General features: G+C 39.1%; 1 pseudogene across 1 annotated transcript; it reads right to left on the reverse strand.

The window, feature by feature from the left end:
• Window positions 1-3,761: 3,761 nt before the first annotated feature.
• On the reverse strand, window positions 3,762-6,464 carry LOC108311527 (annotated as a pseudogene). The gene has a single exon (XR_001828247.2). The product of XR_001828247.2 is annotated as an X-ray repair cross-complementing protein 6-like (transcript).
• Window positions 6,465-8,681: the final 2,217 nt, after the last annotated feature.

Consider the following 8,681-nt stretch of genomic DNA (forward strand, 5'->3'; position numbering starts at 1 on the left):
TCCTCCCACCTTGGCCTCCCAAAGCGCTGCGATTACAGATGTGAGCCACCGCAACCAGCCTTTTACCACAACTTCAAATTCCATTTAGATCTAATATTATTAGAGCCATAACCATATCAACCAGATTTTTAGAATTGAAAAAAAAAAAATGCTGCCATTTTTGGTATTTGTATGACAAAAATATATAGAGTTTGTATTACAGCTTTTACCTGTTTAGAGCACTCTTTGGAAAGGCAGGGAAATTACTGTGAAGGTATTGGTATTCGAGAAGTAAGTTCCTGGAGTGTTTGCCTTCTAAACCTGAAGGTGTGAGGACTTGGTTTGTCACACCCAGTTAGCTAACAGATAGGCAATGGGGGTGAGCTATCCAGAAGACTTAGCCGGTTAGCCTAGGGAGGAAGGAGATAGGGAATCTAGGCACCTGGAGGGAGGGAGAGGGAGAAGAGTTTGTTTTAATCTGTCCTAGATTGGGGTAGCCCTTTCTGAAGGAGGCCTTGTCATGTGGACCCGCTGCACATAGAGATGGGATAATTGGACCTGAGCTGTGCTAGCTAAAGTACCACAGAGATCTGGAAATTTAAGGAGTTCATTTCCTCGATCATTAAGAAGAACTTGAAAGGGTAGCAAGTGGTCATATTTGAATGTAACATACTCATCTGGGTTGGGAAAGAACTGGAATCTAGAGCTTGGCCATAAAAAGTGCAAAATCAGGTGTTCTTGTAAACTATGTACTGTTGTAAACACTGATAAGACACAGCACTGATCCCTGGGCCTTTCTTCTATAAAGTGCTAGTACAGGCTGAGGATCCCTAATTCGAAAATTCAAACTCTGAAATGCCCCCCTGAGCATTTCCTTTGAGTGTCATATTGGAACTCACAGTTTTAGGGTTTTGGAACATTTCAGATTTCAGTTTCAGATTTGGGATGCTTAACTGGTATATAATGCGCATATTCCCAAATCTGAAAAAATTCCAAGTCCAAAGTGTTGCTGCTCCAAAGCATTCAGAAGAAATACTCAACCTGTAATGGATTGTAATAGACTTGTATTAGATTACGTACCAGTTTTCAAAATTTGTATCTCAGAATCCTTGTTTTGCGTCAGTGAACCAGGGATTTCATATGCCTTTGATTCATATTTTAATGTTTTAAACTTTAAAATATTATAATTGTTTATATACACTCAAGTGCATATCGTGCTAAATTTTAATATATTAGGACAACTGATTTGTACTGCTAGGTTATCTCAAGAGAGTTATACTGAGTGAAGGCTGAGCATGGCGGCTCACACCTGTAATCCCAGCACATCGTGAGGCCAAGGCAGGTGGATAACCTCAGGTCAGGAGTACAGGACGAGCCTGACCAACATGGCATAACAATGCCTCTACAGAAAGTACAAAAATTAGCCAGGCATGGTGGCGCACACTTGTAATCCCAGCTACTAGAGAGGCTGAGGTGGGAGAATCACTTGAATCTGGGAGGTGGAGATTGCAGTGAGCTGAGATTGCACTACTGCGCACCAGACTGGGTGACAGAGCAAGAGTCTGTCTAAAAAAAAAAAAAAAAAAGAGAGTTAAAGGTTATATACTGTATGATTGCATTTATGTAACATTATTGAAATAACAAAACTGCAAAGATGGAGAACAGATTTAGTGTTTGCTAGGAGTTAGGAATGGGAGGTGAGGGGTGGTGCAGTTTAAAGTTGTAGCATGAGGAAGCTGTGTAGGGATGGAACAGTTCTGTATCTCAAGTGTGATTATACAAAGCTGCAAATGTGATAAAATTTCATACAACCAGAAACATACTGCATACAAATCCTAGCATTCTCAAGTCCCATTTTGCATACAAAACTGGTGAAACTTGAATAAACTTGGGATTGTACCAAGGTCAGTTTCCTGATGGTGACAGTGTACTAGAGTCACATAAGTAAGTTACAACATTGGAGGAATTTGGGCCAGCATACTTTGGACCTCCCTGTGTACTTTTTTTTTTTTTTTGGCAAATTCCTGTGGTTTGTAATTATAGTACTTTTAAAATAAAAAGGTGGCCAGGCATGGTGGCTCGCACCTGTAATCCCAGCACTTTGGGAGACTGAGGCAGGTGGATCACCTGAGGTCAGGAGTTCAAGACCAGCCTGGCCAACATGGTGAAACCCCATCTCTACTAAAAATGCAAAAATGGCGTGGTGGGGTGTGCACCTGTAGTCTCAGCCACCTGGGAGGCTGAGGCATGAAAATTGTTTTGAACCTGGGATGCAGAGGTTGCAGTGAGCTGAAATCACGCCACTGCAATCCAGCCTGGGAAACAGAGCAAAACTGTCTCAAAATAAAGTAAAAAGTAAGAAAGCAAATAAAATAAATAAATAAAAAATAAAATATAAGCAATGCATTTAGAATATTTGAGAGAAAATAAGCAAAAGGAAGAAAATGTAAATTGTCTATAATGCTCATACCCAGGACAACAATCCTTGGGATAGAGTTTCTCATTTTATATATAGACTTGAAACATTTTAAATGAAATTTTATTGTTTAGGCTGGGTACAGTGGCTTATGCCTGTAATCCCAGCAGTTTGGGAGGCCAAGCTGGGTGGATCATGAGTTCAAGAGATTTAGACTGTCCTGGCCAACATGGTGAAATCCCTTCTCTATTAAAAATACAAAAAATTATCTGGGCGTGGTAGCACTTACCTGTAGTCCCAGCTACTACTAGGGAGGCTGAGGCAGGAGAATCACTTGAACCCAAGAGACAGAGTTTGCAGTGAGCTGAGATCACACCACTGCACTCCAGCCTGGGTGACAGAGTAAGACTCTCAGGAAAAAAGCCATTTTATTTTTTAATTAATTTTTTTTTTTCCTTTTCCTCCTCAGAAAGAATAAATGTTATTTATTAGTAAGACTGTAGTTTTGATATTTTGAAATTTTAGTGTGGTGCTTGTTTGCTCCTATAACATTATTGCATAAGCACATTCAGCACTATCAGAACTAATTGCATTATGCAATAACGTGACTGCCTTATGCATATATCAGCATTAGTACATATTGTAAAGTTATTTTTTACCAAAAAGTTTACAACTACCAAGTATTCACATTCTTTAACATTATTACATAATTAATTTAGAAATGTTCTACTTTTAAAACTTCTGGACAGATGTAATCCTTGCATAAATATGCTATTTTAAAAACACAGAAAACAATCTTTATCATTTGCAAAACATACTTTATCATCTACTCATCCTTGTGAATCAGGTTTTTCTTGATACCATGCAATCAAAACAAAACAAATTTGACAAGACTGCCTAATCATCCATAATTTAAAGTTTGTGTTCATCAGAAGAATTTTATTGTTCTCATTATACATGTTCTACATTAGAGTTTTTTTTGTTTTGAGTTGGAGTCTCACTCTGTCGCCCAGGCTGGAATGCAATGGTGCAATCTGGGCTCACTACAGTCTCCTCCCAGCTTCAAGTGATTCTCCGGCCTCAGCCTCCTGAGTAGGTGGGACTACAGACATAGGCCACCATGCCCGGCTAATTTGTGTGTGTGTGTGTGTGTGTGTGTGTGTGTATATTTTTAGTAGAGACATGATTTCACCATGTTGTTCAGGCTGGCCTCAAACTCCTGACCTCAAATGATCCACCCGCCTCAGCCTCCCAAAATGCTGTGATTACAGGCATGAGCCACCATACTCAGCCACATTTGAGCTTTAAAATACACTGATAGAATAAAATACTGCTTTAATCTGTTTCTTTTTGTTTGTTTGTTTTGTTTTTTTTTTCTAGTACAAACTTAGGGCTCTTTATTCAGGCAGTAAAGTAAGGAACAGCAAAGTGGGAGGGCTACACCATCACCATGGCAACAGAAAGCCTCAGAAACATAAAGTCCCTCGACTTCTGTCAGGTAGACTCTTTCTAGCTTAGGAGAAACACATTTTTAACTGGCTGAGAACAAGGCCATGCAGCCTGGCCACACTGTGGAAGGATGGCTGGGTGCGCGGCCTCTGGCCAGTCCTGGAAGTGCTTGGTGAGGGCCTCCAGCATCTCCTGCTTCTTCAGCCCACTCTTCAGCCCATATGCCCGGCAAGCCTCTTTCAGCATGGGCACAGTGAACTTGCCCAGTGTGCCCTTGCTGATGTGGGTCTTCAGCTCTTCTTCTGAATACTCCCCCTTGGGCCTTTTGCTTCCGGAACCGTCATTATCGTGTTTTCTCTTGGTAACTTTCCCTTCAGGGTTGTAATCTGGTGGGTAAACCAGCTCCTTAAATTCATCCACCAGGGAACCCAGTCTTTTATTCATTGCTTCAACCTTGGGCAATGTCAGGTCCACTGCTTGTTCAGGCTCCATCAAATCCAAGGCCAAGGCCTCCAGGTTCCTGAAGTGCCGCTGCAGCACCGGGTTCTCAAAGCTGTCACTTCTGTATGTGAAGCGGAGCTTCTCAACAATAGCCTTCATCTTGTCCACCTGCTCTGGAGTTGCCATGATTTTTTCAGTAAAGGGCATCTTCCTTTTATCATCAGCAAATGACAAAAAGACCAGCTGAAAGCCTGGAGAAGTGACCTGAATTTTCTGGTCATCCAACTCCTCATCCTGTGGCACCAAAGCCACAAAATAAGGGGGGATGTTCTTCCAGGGTGTGTATCTGCACAATGCTGCGACCTCCTTCTCCAGACACTTGATGAGCAGAGCACTGAACCCGGTTGAGCTCCCAATCACCAGAGACTCCTCTGGGTACACGAACAGGGAGGGTCTCAGGTAATGGTGCTTCTTCAGCATTACCAAGGGCTTGAAGCCCATGAGCATCAAACCTGCATCATCAAATCGTTTTAGTTCTTCTGTTTCCTCTTTCTCCAGTATAATCTGACGATTCCCATAGATCTGCGACCTCTTGGTATCGCTAGGCAGAAGCAAACCGCCTGTACTTGTATTAAATGTCCGGGTCTTGGTTTTCACTGGTTCATTTGTTTCCTGATAGAGCTTTATTGGAGGAGGCTTGAGAGCCTTCTGGACCAGATTATAAATGCCAACAGAGATCAGTATATCTTTGTTGAGCTTCAGCTTTAACCTGCTAAGTGCTCACTTCCTGGTATCCTTGGCACGAACCTTCTGCAACAGGTCTTCTAGCTTGCTGGATTCCTCAAAGTGAACCCTGAGGTCCTCATCCTCTGCTATGCTGATAATATCTCTGTAGAACAAGGATATGTCAAAGCCCCCAGGTTTCTTCAGGTGCATCAAGTCAACGAAGATGCCTGTATCTCGGAGAACACCGGCTTTGGTCCTGGCCCGGCTGGCTTTGACACTGTCATTGCCATGGGGGTTGTCTTCATTGGTGAAAAGCATGATCCTCTTATGACTCATCTTGAACTGGACATCACTAAAGAGGTTGGCAGAGACCCACAGCACTTCACTGAGTGAGTAGTCAGATCCATGGCCCATCAGCTCTTGGAAACGTTTCTGTCCCTGCTGCCCCTTAAACTGGTCAAGCTCTAGAATTTGTTTTGCACCTGCATTATCCAACTCCTGTAAGACATAAATATTTTTAAAATTCACTGAATTTTTGTCTTTCTCGGTACCATAGAACACCACTGCCAAGAGATCTCGATCACTGCTTATGATCTTACTGATGTACACACTTTGGGTACACTGGATGCTCATGTCAAAAGGAGTCAACTCATCTTCACTTTGAGATTAAAACATAGCCCTGGAGGCATCAACCAAAAAAATCAAACTATCTCTTCCTGAATATTTGTAGTCTCCACTTGCTTTAAGGTTCTTCTCTTCTTGTCCTTCTGCTTCTTCATTGTCCTCGGTTTTGTAATAGGACTCCCACCCTGACATGTTGGTTACTGCTTACTTTGGCCCAGGGAAGCGAGCAACTTGGACAGAAACTAATCTGTTTCATATGTTATAGATTCACATAAAATTCATTTAGAAAAATTTCTTATACTAAAATATTTAAAGATATTGGATTATTTAAGTTTTATTTTGTAGTTAGCATCTCTAGGGGAATTTCAGGGACACTGTTGCTGTCTTGTGATTATTGATCCTTTTAAAAATCATTGTTTGAGAAGTAAAGTAGTAGAAAATCTATGACAAAATAGAGAATTAAAATAGACAGTATACTCAACTCCACTGTGTTTAAAGAGTTTGATTAATTTCTGTACATTGTGCTGGTGATTAAGATCTGGGACTCTAGAGTCAACTTGAGTTGAAGTCTTGGCTCCATCACTGATCTCTTGTCTCCGTTTCTTCCTCCATAAAATCAGGGCAATAATAGTGTTAACTCATAGGATTATTGTGACTATGAAGTGCATTAGTACATGTAAACAGTCCTGGTCCTTGTCATAAAGGTACTCATAAAACATACTATTATTTTAAAACATGACTGAGATCTTACTGTATGTTTAATATGTCTTTTCCTCACTTAACCTATTGCGGCAGGGCATGGTGGCCATAATCCCAGCTCTTTGGGTGGCTGAAGTAGGTGAATCATCTGATGTCAGGAGTTTGAGACCACCTTGGCCAACATAGTGAAACCCCATCTCTACTAAAAATATAAAAATTAATTCCAGCTCCTTGGGAGACTGAGGCAGGAGAATTGCTTGAACCAGGGAGACAAAGGTTGCAGTGAGCCAAGATTGTGCCATTGTACTCCAGCATGGGTGACAGAGTGAGACTCTGTCTCAAAAAATAAAAATAAAAAACAAAAACATATCACAACTATTTTCCCATGTTGTTAAAAATTCTACCAGTAATGTAAGGGAATATTGGGTGCCCTGTACCCTTGCCAATATTGGGCATTCTCACTTTTTATATATTTGCCAATATGATATATGAAAACTGTCATGTCATTGTTTTGATTTGCATTTTCCCTGAGCATCAGCAAGGTTTTAATGGTTTTCACATTTAATAAAAGTATTTTTTAATTTGTAATCACCTTGTTTGATAAGGAGGTTTTCATGTTTTTACTAACTATGTTTCTTCTCCTGCCTAGATAAATCTTAGAATTTTTTTCACATTGATTTAGACAGATGCTAGTACAGAGGTCTTTTTAAGTCTATGAAAATTTTAATGATTTTTCTTGGTAATTTTTGTCTGTAGATTCAAGTTTAAAGGGCATTTCCCATTCTGATACCATGTAAATATATGTAATTTGTTAGTTTTAAAAAACATGACTTCTTTAATCCCCTAGATTGTAGTTTACTAGATGTCACATTAGTCTTTTGGATATTGCCTGTTCATACCTTTGCCCATTTTTCCCCCTTCTGGGTTGTTTATCCTTTCTTCTTATTGCTTTATAGGAATTCTTTAGATATCACAATCATGAATCTTTTGTTATATGTGTTACACGTATTTTCTCCTCATTTGTTACTTGTCTTTTAATTTTGTTTATGGTGTCTTTATATAGAAGTTTTAACTTATGTGGTCAGATCTTTCACTTAAAAAAATTCTTAAATATTCAACTTGAAAATCTTTCACTTCTTTATAGCTTTTGGGTTGTAGTTTTTTTCCTCTCGTTCAGCAAAATACCATCCCAAGATTATCTTTAAAAAATTTTCATATATTTTATGTGAGATTTTTTTTTTTCACCCTGAGCTCATTTAGTTTGAAATGGAGTTTCCTTTTGTGTCTAGTGTGAGGGTAGGAATCTAACTTTTTCCCAGGTAGATAGGCTTTTGTGTCTCTCAGTTCACTGACTTGTTCGTATTTCAGATGCCACAGGTTTTCCTGCATACATATGGCCTCTTTCTGGAGTCTCAGTTCTGTTCCAGTGACAAGTCTGTCTCTGTTTATTCCATTACCATCCCTCTCCTGTGGCTTTTTATAGAAGTTTGATATCTGATAGGGCAGATATGCTCATTTTCAATTTTTTCTTAGCTATTCTCATGAATTTACTGTTTCCAGTGAATTTTAGAATTATTTTGATGAGTTTTAAGACAAATCTCATTGAGATTACGATTAGAATTGTGCTAAATTTTTAGATGAATATGGGAAGGAGTCAGTTCTCACTAACAGGTCTTTCCATCAAGGAGCATACTGTATCTGTTTATTCTGGAGCTGCCTCTCTGATAACGGTTTTAACCTAGATGCTCATTGTACCATTGTTTTGTTCTAAACATGTGCATTACAAAGATAATATTAGAGTAAATGAGTTGAGGGAAAAGCCTCATCTCAACTCTCCCTGTTTTCATTTCTCTTTTCACCTTTAATTTTGGGTCTGAAGAGACTTTATCATGATACGTGGCATATGTATACTCAGGCTCTTGTACCAATTGGCAGTATAGTATCTCTTTTTCTTATTGTCATTAATGTAATGATTAAGGACTAATCAAGTTGGTAACTGTATTTAACTCTTACGTTAGATATGAAGGATGTTTCCAGTTTCTGAGAGTACACATTAAGATAGTGTTTTTACTCTTGTTTTATTTGAAAAATGTTTCAGGAGGGGTTGTTTTAGTTTTTGTTTTTTTAAAAAAAACTTTTTGAGGTAATATGTAATTATTGTGAAAATTTCATACAGTATTGCAGCTTAAAAAGAAGAAAGTGCCTTTTGAGAAGGTGAGAGTTTTGTTCTCCAAATTTCATCAGTCACTGAAGTGCCTCCTTGTTACTTTTGCCATATATTTGTATCATCAGTACTGTTAATTTGTAACAGTTTTCTTAAAATTTATTAAAGAAATCCAAAAATCCT

Source organism: Cebus imitator, unplaced genomic scaffold, assembly GCF_001604975.1.
Source record: "Cebus imitator isolate Cc_AM_T3 unplaced genomic scaffold, Cebus_imitator-1.0 Scaffold117, whole genome shotgun sequence".
Lineage (NCBI taxonomy): Eukaryota > Metazoa > Chordata > Mammalia > Primates > Cebidae > Cebus > Cebus imitator.